At 43.6% G+C, this 17,731-nt stretch overlaps 1 non-coding gene across 1 annotated transcript; it reads left to right on the top strand.

Moving 5' to 3' along the window:
• The first annotated feature begins 17,379 nt into the window (after positions 1–17,379).
• LOC132223639 (U6 spliceosomal RNA) lies at positions 17,380–17,486 on the top strand. The gene has a single exon (XR_009450501.1). It is a non-coding gene; the product is annotated as a U6 spliceosomal RNA (small nuclear RNA).
• The last annotated feature ends 245 nt before the right edge of the window (positions 17,487–17,731 follow it).

The raw sequence follows: 17,731 nt of genomic DNA, 5'->3' as shown, positions 1-17,731 counted from the left end.
CAGTGAGGTGGAAACGGCCCCTGTGAGGTTGAGACGGCCCCTGTGAGGTTGAGACGGTCCCTGTGAGGTGAGATGTATCCGGTGAGGCTGGGATGGTCCCGGTGAGGCTGAGACGGCCATGGTGAGGCTGAGACGGCCCCGGTGAGGTTGAATCGGCCCTGGTGAGGTTGAGACAACACCAGTAAGGTTGAGACGGTCCCAGTGAGGCCGAGACGGTCCCAGTGTGGTTGAAACAGCCCTGGTGAGGTTAAATCGGCCCCAGTGAGGTTGAAACGGCCCTGGTGAGGCTGAAACGCCCCCAGTGATGCTGAAACAGCCCCGGTGAGGTTGGGACAACCCATGTGAGGTTGAGACGGCCCCGGTGAGGCTGGGACTGCCCCAGTGAGGCTGAGATGGCCCCATTGAGGTTGAGATGGCCCCGGTGAGATTGAATTGGCACTGTTGAGGTAGAGATGGCTCTGGTGGGGTCAAGACGGCCCCGGTGGGGTCGAAATGACCCCAGTGAGGTTGAATCGGCAGTGGTGAGGCTGAGACAGCCACGGTGAGGCTGAGATGGCCCCGGTGAGGTTGAGACGGCCCGGTGGGATTGCTACGGCCCCAGTAGGGTTGCAAAAGCCCCGGTGAGGTTGAGATGGCCCCTGTGAGGTTGAGACGGCCCCGGTGAGGCTGGGATGGCCCCTGTGAGGCTGAGATGGCCCCTGTGAGACTGAGACAGCCCCTGGGAAGCTGAGAAAAATACCACATGAACTCACTCATTTATGGATAATAAGAAACATTATAGACTGATGAACAAAAATGGATGCAGAGGCAGAGCAGCATTGAGCAGAATGTCAAACTACAGTGGGAACCCTGGGGAGGGTTGGGGGTAGTAGGAGATCAACCGAAGGACTTATATGCATGCATATGAGAATGACTAATCGACACAAGACACTGGGGGGTCGGGGAGGCTGGGGGAATGTCAAGGGGGAGAAAAAGGGAGACATGTGTAATACTCTTTGTAATACTTTAAGAAATAAAAAAATGGATAATTTACACTTCACCAAAATTAACGGCTTCTTTGAATAACATTGAAATATAAGCTACGGCCTAACAGAATATTTGCAAATCACATATCTGGTTATACATATCAACAATATATAAAGGAATCTCAAAAATCAATAGTAAGAAAGCAAAAACTAAAAAAAAGGCACAAAATTTAGATACTTCACTGAAGAAATAACAAAATGACAAATAGGCACATGAAAAAAATTCTCAACATTATTAGATATATTTAATAATTACTATTGTGTTAAAATACTGTTATTTGAAGTTATTTGATATATAGTCATATATGACTAAAACAAGTTTTTAGCTTCTTCCTTTGTATATTAGCACAGACTAGCTAGCTCCAGAAATAGGAAGAGTATGATATCCACATTGACAATGGCTGTAGTCCAACAATAAGTGGCCCCAGGAGGAATGAAGTAGGAGGGCAATGCAGTTTTGAGTCTAGTTCCAGGAAAAAAATGGATTAATCAGGGTAACTCTTAAAAGGAACAGTGTCAATAAATTGGCGGACTTAGACACCAGATTTCAGAAAGTCTTAAGAAGGAACAGAAGGTGGAGAAATGGAGACAGTGGATGAAGAAACCACGCTGAGAAGCTTAGTGAAGAAAGGAAGAAGAGAGGATGACCAGAAGCTAGAGGCAAAGCTGAAGAGTAAATACTGAGGAGAGAAATATCTGAGGCCACTGCCTCCCAGAAAGGAGGCCTGGAGCCTGGGCAGGAAGGAGGGTGAACTGAATAGTGGTTGGTGCACAGGTAATGAAAACCAGGCAGCAAGCAATTGTGGTAGACTTTATAAATCTTAGTCATAAGGACAAAATAGGGGTGGCCAAGTTGATTGTTCTGTCCAATGGAGAAATGTGTTTTTTATGGCAACTATCTTTCAATTTTCATATCCAAGAAAGAGGAAACCGGCTGAAACCAAGATGGCGGCATAGGTTAACGCCGGAGATTGCTGCCTCCACCAACCACTTCAGAGATATAACTAAAGGACAGAACAGACAGCATCCAGAACCACAGGAAGGCTGGCTGAGTGGAAATTCTACAACTAGGAGGAAAGAGAATATCATACCCAGACTCAGAGGAGGCGCAGTGCTGAAGTGAAATACTCAGGTGCGGAGTGCGCGCGTGGAGTGGGCTGGTGGCAGAGGGCGCGGTTGTTGTTTTCAATTGGGAGGGAGTTTCAGACTCTGAGCTCCAGATCCGGGCGAGTCTCTGGGGACCAAGACTCAAACGGGAGAAGCGGGACTGTCTGGCTTCGGTCGGAACTCGAAGGCAGCTTTCTCTCCGAGGTTTGCAGCCATTGCTGGGACTCTGAGAGGCAGAGCCCCTAGGGACGGAACTGAGAGCAGCCATAACTGCTTGCTCTGCCCGCCCTGTACATCCCCAGGGACCCGCCCCGCCCAAGCCCTGCGCAGAAACATTTGCCGGATAGCCTCAGGCAAACGCTAGATTAGCACCGCCCTAGAGATCCAGCACAGAAGCTCTCCAACTGCAGACACAGCTGACTCTCATAGCCAGTTAGCCTGGAGGTCAAATCACCCCTGGTATTACCGACAACAATCAAGGCTTAACTACAAGACTGCGCACAAAGACCACTAGGGGGTGCACCAAGAAAAGATAAAAAAAAATGCGGAGACAAAGAAACAGGACGCAAATGTCAGAAATGGAAGATATAGAGCTCAAAACCACACTTTTAAGGTCTCTCAAGAACTGTCTAGAAGCTGCCGATAAACTTAGTAAGGCCCTCGAAAAGACTGGTGAGACCGCCGATAAATGTAGTGAGATCCTCAAGAAATCTAATGAGACCCTCGATGTTGTGATAAAGAAACAACTAGAAATTAAGCATACACTGACTGAAATAAAGATATACAGACACCCAACAGCAGACCAGAGGAGCGCAAGAATCAAGTCAAAGTTTCAAAACGCGAAGAAGCAAAAAACACCCAACCGGAAAAGCAAAATGAAAAAAGTATCCGAAAATACGAAGATAGTGTAAGGAGCCTCTGGGACAGCTTCAAGCGCACCAACATCAGAATTATAGGAGTGCCAGAAGATGAGAGAGACCAAGATATTGAAAACCTATTTGAAGAAATAATGACAGAAAACTTCCCCCACCTGGTGAAAGAAATAGACCTACAGGTCCAGGAAGCGCAGAGAACCCCAAACAAAAGGAATCCAAAGAGGACCACACCAAGACACATCATAATTAAAATGCCAAGAGCAAAAGACAAAGAGAGAATCTTAAAAGCAGCAAGAGAAAAAAGAAACCCAGTTACCTACAAGGGAATACCCATATGACTGTCAGCTGATTTCTCAACAGAAACTTTGCAGGCCAAAAGGGAATGGCAAGAAATATTCAAAGTGATGAATACCAAGAACCTACAACCAAGATTACTTTATCCAGCAAAGCTATCATTCAGAACGGAAGGTCAGATAAAGAGCTTCACAGATAAGGAAAAGCTAAAGGAGTTCATCACCACCAAACCAGCATTATATGAAATGCTGAAAGGTATCCTTTAAAAAGAGGAAGAAGAAAAAGGTAAAGATAAAAATTATGAACAACAAATATGCATCTATCAACAAGTGAATCTAAGAATCAAGTGAATAAATAATCTGGTGATCATAATAGAATCAGGTGCCGGGAGCCGGTCCATCCTTGCTGTTTCAAGGGACCTGGCATATATGGCATACGGTTCTTAATATGTTTGCTCACCTTCTTGGCGCTGTGTTTTAACCAAGGTCACCTCTCCAAGAAAGGTTGACTCCCCAGGTAGGGATTGTCCCCTGAAGTTAGGGAGGGAATAAAACCCCTCAACTAAGTGCCAGGCGGGTAATTAATCCCTTTAACTACGAACAATCATGCTTAAACTACATAATCTTTTCTCCCTGGAATGGAGATAAGAAACGCCCTAACCTTTGTAATAGAGATTGATAGGATTGAATCAACTGGTATAAATACAGTTGTAACAAGACAGAAACACTCAGAACTTAGAACAGAATCAAGAAGACAGAACCTACACGGAGCCTAGAGACAGAAGAACTTCGCTGGAGAGAGCATGCCGGAGGATCCTGGAGAGGGACTGGCTTTGGAGCCTAGAGACAGAGCCTAGCGGGAGAACATGGTAAGGGATCCTGGACTGAACCTGACTACAGAGATTGGCAGGAGAACCTGACTGGAACCTGGACACTGAACCTGACTGGAGAACCTGGACCGAACCTGGCTGGAGACCCTGACAAGAGAACCTGGCTATGATGATCACCTGAACACTGCCTCCATGTCCTTCCTTCTTCGCCGACTCCGTCTACACCTTTGGGAACCCCTGGACCCGCTGGGGCTGAACCCCGGCAATCAGGGACATAGAAAGGGAATGGACTGACTATTCTTGGGGGGGAAAGGGGTGTGGGAGATGCGGAAAGAGTCTGGACAAAAATCGTGCACCTATGGATGAGGACAGTGGGTGGGGAGTGAGGGCGGAGGGTGGGGTGGGAGCTGGGAGGAAGGGAGTTATGGGGTGGGAAAAAAAGAGGAACAAATGTAATAATCTGAACAATAAAGATTTAATTAAAAAAAAGAAAGAAAGAGGAAACCAACTTTCTCAGTATCTCTAATGTCCATGACTAGATTAGTGCATCCCTGGAGAAGGGCATGGGCATCCATTCATCCATTCATCCATTCATTCAATAAACATTCCCTGAGGGCCTGGTATAGGATACATACACATCTATGCTAATAAAAGGCCTGTGGCTGTGAGGCCGTAACATGGAACGACCAAAGACTAGTCACCAGGAGGCTGCCTGCATGGTGAGGCACATGTGGGTGGGCAGGGCTGCATGTGCACCCGGGTGGATGGGGACTTGATTCTGGGTTCCGCACTCCCCCCCGCCCCCCGCCACCCTCGGTGCAGCGGGAGTCAGCCTGTGTCCCATGTCCCACCCGGTGTGGCAGGAGTCAATCTTGGTCCTGCCTCCTGCGTGGTGGGTGGGAGTCAGTTTGGGTCCCGCCGGTGCGGTGAGTCTGGGTCTCATGTGATATCATGCACTGGACCTCTAGTATATGTATAATATGTTTATGTGTGTAGAATATTTTAATATTAACAGTACTGATGCTAATATGGTTACTATCAGGAATAATACCTAATATTTACTAAACACCATATGCCAGGCTTTGAAACCACATTTCACTTAATAACTACAAAACCCTATATGAAGTAAATGGTATTATCATCCTGTTTAGAGGTGCAGGTACTGGAACTTACAGAAATTATGCAGTTTGCTGGGGAGCTGGGGAGTGATGGAGCTAGGACCAGTGCAGAGTTGCACTGGAGACTCAAACTGCTTATAAACACTACTCAACATGGTCTCCTTGCAGCCTGTTAGGATGGGGGTGGGGTGGGGGAAGGGGAGTAATAAGGAAGTAAAAGGAAGAAAAATGTGTGAGTTGCTTGAGAACAGTTGGTTCTTAGATTCTTTCCTTCTGAGAATTTTTCCTCACCAACATTTCCCTGTTGGTAGTTAATTTACCAAGAACCTTTGTCCAGCCAAGGGGCCATCTGTCATGTAGAAATTGTCCAGGTACATCCAGTTATTGCCTCGGGGGAGACCATTCCTATTGAACACCTGTTATTCCTTGAAAGATCTTCTGTAGAGTTCAAACCTATTATTTTAACCCAGAAAGTGAGCATTGGAGGTCCTTTGGGCAAAGAGAATGATGCCACCACTGAAATCCCGTAACTTGAAAACTTCAAGAGGAAATCTCAGGTTGAAGTTTCAGGAAGCTGGCTGAAGGCTGATAGGAGAGGGGGTGCTGTGAGGCTCAGAGGTGTTCAAGGTTCAGAAGGGAGCACCTTGGCTTGAGTGGCCTGATTCCCGCACCCAACCTGACTCTCCCACCCTTTGCACTGGGAAATCCTTGCTGTTATTATTGTCCTCACTCTTTCTTGTGGGCTCAGCCTTTTTTTTTTTTTTCTTTTTAACATCCCTCCCCACAGCCTCACAATTCCTGCATGCTGGCGCCAGGAGAATGTACCACCTCTCTACTCTCCATTTCTGCTTGCAGACAGTGATTTGATTGGCCCCTCATAAGCCTTCACCAGCCAGCCACACTGCCTGCTGCGTATACCTCCAGATGCCTTAAGTATCCTGGCCCTTGAATCTGAGGCTTGCCTAGCACTCTGTCCCTGGTGGTCATCTGGGTTGTCTCCAGTGTCCAGATGAGTGACTTCTCCAGCATCTGGCCTCACTGTGTCTTCCTCCTCTCCACTTCAGCAACCCACTTGGTCAGGTCTTGTTGCAGAACTGAAATTACAAACCCTGAAGTTCTTTTCTCTGACAGTGACCTTTTACCTTTTTTTCTGTCCTCTTTCCTTGTACACCTGCTCTGCAATAGCACTTCAATTTCTGGCTCCTCAACTCTTCTTTATTCTCTCAATGTCTTGGTCCGCACTGGCTTCATTGTTTCTCTATCCAGTGTGGACCTCATGTTCAACCATTTCTCTGCTCTCATAAATTTCCTCCCTTCTTCTCACCCTTGATTTTCTTTTCAGGAGTTTAGTCTATTTCCCATCTCAAGTTAACCTAGCTCCAAATTTCCTGTACGTGTGCCCACACACTGTGTAAATAGTGCTGGCAGAACAAAAAACAAAAACATTGAACCAGGTTGCTTGACTTCATTACAAAGTTGTATAAGCAGTCTTTGGCTGAACCCTAAATGCTATTTGATGGTGTTTTTTTTTAATTTACCCTTACTTTTTTATTCTTTTCAGCTGTGTGCAATTATTTTCATTCACACTTTCATTCTTACAAACTCATTCTTCCCTGCACCACCTATTCTTCTATTTCTCTGAGAAGACTGTGGCATCAACTTTCCTGGAAGCTACCCATTGTCTACAGCAGTGGTCGGCAAACTCATTAGTCAACAGAGCCAAATATCAACAGTACAACAATTGAAATTTCTTTTGAGAGCCAAATTTTTTAAACTTAAACTATATAGGTAGGTACATTGTTATTAACTTAATTAGGGTACCCCTAAGGCTTAGGAAGAGCACACCCAAGGGGCCAAAGAGCCGCATGTGGCTCTCGAGCCGCAGTTTGCTGACCACTGGTCTACACTATCATGAAAGTGCAGTAGGGAACACAGAAGGCTGATGGACCTTGGGCTTTAGCAAGGGCTAAAAGCTATGCACCTATTGTTCTGTCAGACAATAGTGGCCCAAGGCAATCCCTTAACCTGATAATCTTTTTCTGTTTTACCAAACCTTACCTTTGATATGCATGTTTGCTTTACTAAAGGGCAAATGTATATTCTAGTAAATAAAAAGCTATGGGTCCAGACATTCAGGCAGCCATTCCACTAGAGAGTAGGTCTCCATCTGGTTCCCCCATGCCTTCTAAATTTATATGTCTTGTCTAGTATATTTGTTTGTGTGCGGCCCCTTTTCTAGATCCTGAATCCTCACTGCAAAAGGTTGTGGCATTTTGGTGCTGCGAAAGTGACACCTGGAGAAGAAGATTCGCTGGAGCGAAAAAAGTAAGTTCACCAGGAAAAGGTGGGGATCACTGAAAAAGGTGGGAAGATTCACTGTGCACAAAGCCTGTACCAAGCTTTGGAAGTCGTGATCCAAAGTGGGCTGGAATGTCTTTTTCAAGCCAGGCTATACAGTGGGACCTTGACTTATGAGTGTCACGACTAATGAGTTTTTCGAGATATGAGCTGTCTCTCGGCCGGTTTTTTGCTTTGAGTTGTGAGCTAAAATTTGGGTTACGAGCCAGCTTCAGATACCCCACCGCTAGTTGGTGCAGCAAACATCACAGTGAACACCACAACATCAGCCCAGCATCATGTGTCTCACTCGTTCACTTTTTGATTTGACATACGAGTAATTTGAGTTACGAGCTCCGTCATGGAACGAATTAAACTCGTAAGTCAAGGCCCCACTGTAATGGGGAAGAATTCGATTAAAAGGCAAAAATATCATTGTAAAATTTTAGCTTGTATGCTCAAGGATAAAAAAATTAAAATGTGAAAAGGTATTCTCTTAAATCAAGCTCAAGGAAAATGAGTGCCCTTGTCATCTTTAACTATGTGGGTACTTGTTCACATTACATTATGCCTAATTTGTATTGGGGATCAAAAGTCTGTAATAACTAAAAAGGCCCCAGATCCTCCACTTCTAGTGTGGAGGGGCTCAGAAGCTAGAGAGGATGGAGCTGTCAGTCCTCTCGCAGGGGGACTCTTTAATGCTTTGTTTGAAAATTACCATATGATGACTTGGGACAGGCAGATTTTAGCTAAAGTAACTTTAGACACCAGTAAATGCTATGAAGAGAAGAATAAGGTAAGGTGTGAACAATAAGCTGAGATCTAGGCTACATTCTGGCTGTAAGTCCCAGGCAAATGTAAAACATCTGAAAAAAATCCATGAAAAGAACTCTAATTTTTTAAGTATTGTCTATATGTTATAGGTGCTTGTCCGTTGATTGTTGTTTTATTTGTCTTTGTTGTTTATTGTTAGTCTATTAAGCATGCCTTTAATTTAATTTAATAAGAAAAGAAACCTAGGTAGCCAGGCCATTTACTGAATTTCCCCAAAGCAAACAGGATGTGGGTGTGGGGAGAAAGAATCTGAGCGGTACACATGGCCCATTAATTACAAGTCTTTTGGTGATCCTGTAAAATGGACAACCACTCTTGAGAGTGCTATTAAAAGTCTAATTTTTGTCATGTTTTTATTTCCCAGTCCATCATTTAAAATTTGGCAGAATTTAGGGATGCATCTGGGATTTCTGTACTCATGAAGAGAAAAAGGCTGGCTTAAGAGAAAGGCACAGCCCGCCTGATTTTGGATGGCCTCTTAAACTGAGCTCAATCTCTTTATGGATGCAATAGAATAAACCCTACTGATTTTTCTCTAAAAGATGGCGAAAATGACACAAGGAAAATATACAGGCTGTATTTAGGCAACAAGCTTAGTATTTCCATAATAATGGGAAGTTCCTGAATAATAATGGACCACATTCCAAGGTTAACATTGAAGCCACTGAAAGCCATTAAGTTATCTCTGTTTAAGAATTTGCCAAAGCCAAAACCGGTTTGGCTCAGTGGATAGAGCGTTGGCCTGCAGACTGAAAGGTCCCAGGTTCGATTCTGGTCAAGGGCATGTACCTGGGTTGTGGGCACATCCCCAGTAGGAGATGTGCAGGAGGCAACTGATCGATGTTTCTCTCTCATCGATGTTTCTAACTCTCTATCTCTCTCCCTTCCTCTCTGTAAAAAGTCAATAAAATATATTAAAAAAAAAAAAAAGAATTTGCCAAAGTAAATGCCTTAGATCAGTGGTTCTCAACCTGTGGGTCGCGACCCCTTTGGCAGTCGAACGACCCTTTCACAGGGGTTGCCTAAGACCATCCTGCACATCAGATATTTACATTACGATTCATAACAGTAGCAACATTACAGTTATGAAGTAGCAACGAAAATAATTTTATGGTTGGGTCACAACATGAGAAACAGTGTTTAAAGGGCCAGAAGGTTGAGAACCACTGTCTTAGATGGTTATAATTGGCTTTAGAATCTCAAAATTGTTAAAACATAAATAAATAGATGTAACTAAAATGAAGTATTTGGACAGAGCCTAGACACAGAACCTAGAGACAGAACCTAGCGAGAGAACATGGCAAAAGATCCTGGACAGAAACTGGCCACAGAACCTAGAGACAGAACCTAGCGAGAGAACGTGGCTGAAGAACCTAGAGACAGAACCTGGCTACAGAACCTGGATAGAACATGGCAAGAGAACCTGACTAGAGCTTGGTGACTGAACCTGGCTGGAGAACCTAGACAGAACTTGGCTGGAGAACTGGCTACAGAACCTGGCTGGAGACCCTGACAAGAGAACCGGGCTATGATGATCACCTGAACGCTGCCTCTGTGTCATTCTCTCTTCGCTGACTCTGTCCACACCTTTGGGGACCCCTGGACCTGCTGGGGTTGGACCCCAGCATCTGGCGCCCAAACAGGGACCCCTAGCCAGAACTCAAGTACCACGGTTACTGAACCCAGATCCAGTCTAACACCTGATGCTGTTCCCTCTGCCTACAACGTAAGTATTGTATACTATGCTAGCATATTATACAGCTTAATAACAACATGATTTTCACAAAACACCATGTAAATGTTGATAGGAAATAGCTTGCAGTTTTTCTCCTTGAAGAGTATGTACATTATTACTCAAATGAAAATCATCTTCATTTATTTGTTTATTATATATATGTTTTTAATCCTCATCCATGGATAGTTTTCCATTTTTTTAAATTTTATTTTATTGTTTAAGGTATTACAAATAGTAGTACAAATAGTAGTACATATGTCTCCTTCCCCCCCACCCCACCCCTTGGCACTTGCCCTCAACCTTCTCCCCACACTGCCCCCAGTGTTTTGGTCCATTCGTTATGTTTATTTCCATGCATACAAGTCCTTTGGTAGATCTCTTACCCCCAAACCCTCCCTGCCTTCCCACTGTAGTTTGACAGTCTGTTTGATGCTTCTTTGCCTCTGTATCTATTTTTGTTCAACAGTTTATAATGTTCATTATATTCCACAAATTAGTGAGATCATGTGATATTTATCTTTTACTGACTGGCTTATTTCACTTAGCCTAATTATCTCCAGTTCCATCCATGCTGTTGCAAATGGTAAGAATTCCTACTTTTTTACACCAGCGTAGTAATTCATTGTGTAGATGTACCACAGTTTTCTAATCCACTCATCAGCTGATGGGCATTTTAGCTGTTTCCAAATCTTAACTATTGTAAATTGTTCTGCTATGAACATAGGGGTGAATATATCCTTTCTGATTGGTGTTTCTGTTTTCTTGGGATATATTCCTAGAAGTGGTATTACTGGATCAGATGGCAGTTCCATTTTTAATTTTTTGAGGAAATGTCATAATGTTTCCCACAGTGGCTGCACCAGTCTGCATTCCTACCAGCAGTGAAGGAGGGTTCCTTTTTCTCTGCATCCTCTCCAGTGCTTGTCATTTGTTGATTTGTGGATGATAGCCATTCTGCCAGGTGTGAGATGATACCTCATTGTTGTTTTAATTTGCAACTCTCAGATTATTAGTGACTTTGAGCATGTTTTCATATGTCTCTTGGCTTTCTGTATGTCCTCTTTTGAAAAGTGTCTATTTAGGTCCTTTACCCATTTTTTTTGGATTGCTTATCTTCCTTTTAAGGTGTATGAGTTCACTGTAAATTTTGGAGATTAAACCCTTATCGAAGATAACGTGGCAAATATGTTCTGCCATGCAGTGGGCTTTCTTTTTGTTTTGTTGATGGTTTCTTTTGCTGTGCAGAAGTTTTTTATTTTGATGTAGTCCCATTTGTTTATATAGATTATAAGAAATTATAGGATTTTAGAAGTTTGAGTGTAATTCATATTTTTCTTTAGTCTATTAAGGTACTATATTGACTAGATCATAAGTGTTTATTTTCTTAAAAATGTAATTTTTGCTAGAAGCAGAAAAAATAGAACTTAAACAAAATAAAAAATGAAGCCACTGATCAGCTATGTACCTACACAATCCATGAAATCTCTCTGGCCTCAGTTTCCCCATGGGTAATAAAAAAGTAGCACATAGAAACTAAAGCTGCTTCTAACTCCCAAACCCTATCATTCCATGAAGTTATCACCTCACCTGTTCCTGTTAAATGAAACTTTCAGGTTCATTAACATGTCTTCTCAACATGAATTATTTAAATTGGAGTTATTCTGTACATGTTTTAGTAAAAGCTTTGGAATGTGCATCTGTTTATTTGCAGCTCAATGCAAACTTTTCAAAGGGTAGTAGCATTTCCCTTTCAAGCCCTGTAAAAGGGGTTCCATTTATTTAAATACTAGGGGCCTGGTGCACTAAATTCGTGCACTGGGTGTGGGGGGGGGGGAGTGTCCCTCAGCCCAGCCTGCCCCCTCTCACATATTGGGAGCCCTCAGGCATTGACCCCCATCACCCTCCAATCGCAGGATTGGCCCCTTGCCCAGGCCTGACGCCTCTGACAGAGGTGTCAGGCCTGGGCAGGGGACCCTCATTTCCCCCCATCACTGGTTCTGCCCCCCGCCCAGGCCTGAGGCCTCTGGCCCAGGAATCATGCCTGGGCAGGGGACCCCCATCTCCCTCTGATCGCTTGCTCCACCCCCCGCCCAAGCCTGACGCCTCTGACCCAGGCTTCAGGCCTGGGCAAGGGGACCATCATATCCCCCAAATCCCCGGCTCCGCCCCCCTCCCAGGCCTGATGCCTCGGCCAGAGGAGTTGACCCTCATCACCCTCCAATCACCAATCACTGGATCGGCCCCTTGACCAGGCCTGAGGCCTCCGGCAGAGGTGTCAGGCCTGGGCAGGGGATCCCCAGCTCCCCGCGGTTGCAGGCTCCGCCCCTGCCCAGGCCTAACGCCTCTGGCCTAGGCGTCCGGCCCAGGCAGCGGGGACCTGCAGTGGCAGCGGGGGGCACCGCGATCTCCCGCTCTGCCCCTGCCCAGGCCTAACGCCTCTGGCCTAGGCGTCCAGCCTGGGCAGCGGGGACCCGCAGCTGCAGCGGCCCTGCGATTGTGGGCTCCGCTTTAGGCTCAGGCAAGGGACCCCTAGCTCCTGGGACTGCCAGCTTCAACCGTGCCCAGCTCCCATCGCTGGCTCCACCCCTACTTCCTGCTGTCACTGGCCAGGGTGGCAAAGGCAACTGATTCTCCGATCATGGCTGGGGGGCAGGGCAAAGGCGGCCCCAGGGCCACCTTTGCCCTGCCCCCCCAGCTCTTAGCTCCCCCCTGGGTTTCCGATCACTGTCAGTGGCAGGGGGCTTCTTCCTGCTTTCCCTTTCGCCTCCCTGCATTGTGCCTACATATGCAAATTAACCGCCATCTTGTTGACAGTTAACTGCCAATCTTAGTTGGCAGTTAATTTGCATATAGCCCTGATTAGCCAATGAAAAGGGTAGCGTCGTACGCCAATTACCATTTTTCTCTTTTATTAGTGTAGATGGAATATACAGTGTGCTATCAGAGGACAGGACTTGATGGATCACTTAATGCAAGCTGCATAGTTTACAGATGAGGATACTGGGGCCCACCAAAACCACCTGGCCACCAGGCCACTGACTTTTCCTTTCACCTGGATACCTTTTCACTTGTAGTTATTACTTCAGTTTTTCATGATTCCTTATTCTCACATACTTCATGTTCTATAAAAAAATACATGCAGTTTTTTTTCATCTCCCCATCATAGGTAATGGTTAAAAGATATGTTAAATTCACAGCTCAGTCTCATATTTATTTATACCAATCTATATATATAAAAGCCCAGTGATCAGAATGGTGGAATGACCAGAATGACCGGAACAACCAGTGGCTATGACACACACTGTGGCAGCTAACTGGCCTGATCTGGACCCCAATCACGCCCCCCCTCCCCCCGTAGCCGGCCCGGCCCCCGATTGGCCCCCAACACCCCAATCAGGGGTGGGGCCGGCTGGCCAACTGCCCATGGTCCTGCTGCCCTGTCAGCCTGGTCTGATGGGCCCCCATTGGGGTGGGCCAGCCGGACTGACTCCAGCTCGTGCATAAATTTGTGCACCAGGCTTCTACTTCCTTAATATTTAAACCAGAGTAATCACATTACACGATTCTAGAAAATACATTTTAAAATGAGCTGGTTTTGTGACCTGGCGTTCTGAAGCAATAACTTCCATCACAGGACCAGGATGGTAGAAGCAGAATTAATTTTGCAGCTTGATGATGATGGTGATGATGATGATGATGATTAGTTTCAGTATTTAGAAAAGAAATTCTTTCCTTCACTCCTTTATTCATTTCTATCTCTTTCCTTGTTGATCCCTTTAATGTGAGTTTTAGAGAGTTTCCTCTCTAATTAGTCTTCTGGGTACAGGTTAAGAACAGTAAAGTGGTTGAGGAATATGCCAGGCATCACAGATATAATAATGCAAGGTGGTGAAATGAGTGATTCAGATGTTATTATGGGAAGAGGTCACTGTCACCCAGAGGACTTGTGGAAGAGGCAGGGTCCAATCAATCAAAGCTTGAAAAAATGGATATAGTTTGGAATAGTACAAGAAAAATAAAAGTTACAAATATAGTGACAATGCTTTGAACACTGGCCTATGGTGTAGACTAAGTAGAATATGTTCAATTACGTGTAGAGATTGAGATGGGCCTGCAATAGGCAATTCTGAACATAGCATAGGAGGAGGTAGGGATGGAAAAGTAAGGCCAAATTTTAATGGGTCTTGAATGCCAGGTGGAGAAATTTGGACATAACCCACTAAACCTACAAATACAGAAGTTAAAAGAATAATTTAACTAAATGAAGTGAATTTTATCGGGGAGACAATGGGAGGCGTATGGTAGCTGAAGGGTCATCATTGCTAAAGGGCAGCCATTGTTCTCAGCTCTCTCAACTGAAATTACTCAGACTTTGAATCCAGGATTATCTATGTTCCTCTTGTTTTTCAAGAGTATAAATATATGTATTTAAATGTAAAATTTCCTGATTTTTACAATACATATAGTCTAAATAAGCTTTCTCTCAGAATAAATGCAGTTAAAGTGCTACCAGTTTGTGGCATCTTCTGTAGGACTAAAAAAGATCCACTAGGAAAATGGAATTTTATGAAGATTAGCCATTTGTTTTGTGGTTTTATACATTTTTATTTATCTGTAGTCTCCCAAATATTACCTTGCAAGAGAACATTTATAAAGACAGAAGCAATTTGGTCCTAAGGGGCAACAAAGTTTAAATACTTGATTTAGACAATATGCAGGTTTTTTTCAAAGATGTTCCATAATACATATTCTGCAAGATGACCTTTGCACTCCTCCATTAGGAAGTGGAGTTCAAGTCTCCTCTTATTGAATCAAGCTTGCCTTAGTGACTTGCTTGTCACAGTAGAATTTGTGAACTCCAAGTCTAGGTCAGAAGAAGCCTTCAGCTTCCACCTTGATATTTTGGGATGCTCCTCTTCAGACACTTCCTTGCATAATGTGTGCAGTTTCCTCTCACTTCCCTCCCTCTTGAAACCTAGCCCATAGTCTGGAAGGAGCTTAAGTAAGATGGAGAGAAAACATATTGGTTTTCTAGTTGAAAGGCCCAGCTGAGCACAGCTTGAAGCTATCCCAGAACAGGTACCAGACATTTAAGTGAAGAAGCCCCTGGATAATACCATTGACTAGACATTTAAGTCCTCCCCAGTCATTCAAGTCTCCCCAGAGGAAGCCTTGGGCATCATGAAGCAGGGCCCTGGCTGACTTCCTGAGCCCCAACATCTGTGAGACGAATAAAATGTTGTTTGATGTCATGAAAAAAATAAATAAAATAAAATGAAGGATTTGTAGTGGAGCTTTTCAGTGATAACTATAGGTATATTGATGGTGGGGGTCCAGTTGCTTTTCTCCCTGTAAAAGTGGAGAACCCCACAGCAGTAATCTTAGATGTTATCTCTAAGGAAGAATGTGGCAGTTTTAAAATTCAAAGGGCTACAGGCCTGCTTCCAAAGTCTTTGGTAACTTATAACTTTTGAGTTTACTGAATTAAATAATAAAAATTTATGAAATATCTAGGTATTTTAAAATGACAAAATGCTGGAATAGCAATCTACGTTTGCCTCATATGAAAAATCTAGAGGACATAATTGAATCTATGAATTAAATATGTCTTGTATTTTATTTAAAATACTAGAGGCCCGGTGCACATATGTGTGTGTACTAGTATATATATATTGCTAGTAGGGTTTTCCTACACCTTGATTTGAGAGAAGGTTGTTCTTTAACAAAAATTCGAACACTTTTTTTCTATTTTGCCTCAAATCACATCCATGTGCTTGTCCAGTTTCCCTGTCTGCAGGGAGCATAGGAGGTCCTATGCATATAATGTATATTTAAGTTTTTTTCCTTTCCTTCCTCCTTTTATGACTTTTAATGAGGATTTGGTGACTGTTTAAAACCTGTATTTCCCACTGAAACTTGAGCTCTATAGGATAAAGATGTGCATTATAGATGTGCATATCATTGCTGAAGAGAACTGAAGCTAAATAAATTGAAACTATATCCTTTGAAAGTATATTGAGGAGTGACATCAGAGGAATGACAGTGTGAGAGATCCCCCTGGCCTCTCCTCCTGAAATTTCAACAATGTAACCAACTATAATTCAACAAAGAAGTCCCTACTCAATACAGAGGCATGCCGGAGAGATCCACACACTGAACCATCTAATGTGGGCAACTGGGAATAAACAGGGAGATGAGAAGGGAGGAAAGCACAGATGGTCCCCAGATGAGCCCTACAGCCAGGAGCTCTTGGCTGGGCCTGGAGAGGGGAGGAAGCCAGCAGTAGCAGGCGCTTCCTTCAGATGGGAGGAACTGACAGCTGCGGGGAGAGGGGTGAGTGCAGCAGGGCAAGTGAAGGGAACAGTGTTTGAGCCAGCAGACATCTGACAGAGCACCTAGAGTGTTCACCTCAGGTGACTGGGGAGGCTGAGCCACTGGGCCCTATAGGACACCTAGTACACAAGGCCACTCTATCAACTCAAGGAGACTTAGCAGCTACCCAATACATAGAAACAAACACAGGGAAGCAGCCAAAATTCAGAGACAAAGAAACATGTCACAAATGAAGAAATGGAGGAAAGCAAACTACTGGATATAGACTTCTAAACCACAGTTATATGGTTACTCTTAGAATATTCTAGAAACCTCCAAGGGACTTAGTGAGACTTTCAAGGATCTTAGTGAAAAAAAAAGAAAAAGAAAAAAAAATATTTTTGAACTAAATTAGTCCGATCAAATGTACTTGAAAACACGTGGGAAGCTTTATCAAATAAAAAATAAAACTATATTTTATTTATATACATATATTTTAAATGTTATAAAAGCCTCAACCTCTAAAGGAGGGCAAGACAAAGTTGCTGAATACTTCTTAAGCAAAACCAGATTATTCAGCAAGGGAATTTTAAGATAAGAAGCCTCAGGCAGCCTGCTCTTTAAATAGGTTGGGGGATGGGGCAGCATTTGTACTTCATAGGTCAAATGTATAAGTTTGCTTACTTTATTTTTTCAATAAAGATGCCTACTTTAATTACTTAATAAATTAGCTTTTTACAATATAATCAAGGTCTCATATAAATTCAGTTATATGAGAAGCCAATATTTTTATAAACAATTGGGTCTAACAAAGGCCAAAGTAAAAATTTGGATATGTATGCAAATGAGCATTATCCAGAAAGAATACTGTTTAAAAGTAAATTTTAAGCTTAATAAAAAGGAGAAATTTTTAGTGTTCACTTAGGCAGCACATATACTAAAATTGGAATGATACCGAGAAGATTAGCATGACCCCTGCACAAGGATGACACACAAATTCATGAAGCGTTCCATATTTTATTTTAAAAAAAAGAAATTTTAAAATCTCTTCCACTACTATTTACAAAATAAACTAAAAGTTATTATTCAAGCATTAAATTGCCGGGAGCCAGTCCATCCTTGCTGTTTCAAGGGACCTGGCATATATGGCATACGGTTCTTAATATGTTTGCTCACCTTCTTGGCACTGTGTTTTAACCAAGGTCACCTCTCTGAGAATGGTTGAATCCCCAGGTAGGGATTTTCCCCTGAAGTTAGGGAGGGAA

The sequence above is a fragment of the Myotis daubentonii genome, chromosome 1 (assembly GCF_963259705.1).
Source record: "Myotis daubentonii chromosome 1, mMyoDau2.1, whole genome shotgun sequence".
NCBI lineage: Eukaryota > Metazoa > Chordata > Mammalia > Chiroptera > Vespertilionidae > Myotis > Myotis daubentonii.
The sequence above is the reverse complement of the archived record's forward strand: the minus strand, read 5'-3'. Positions and strand labels throughout refer to the sequence as shown.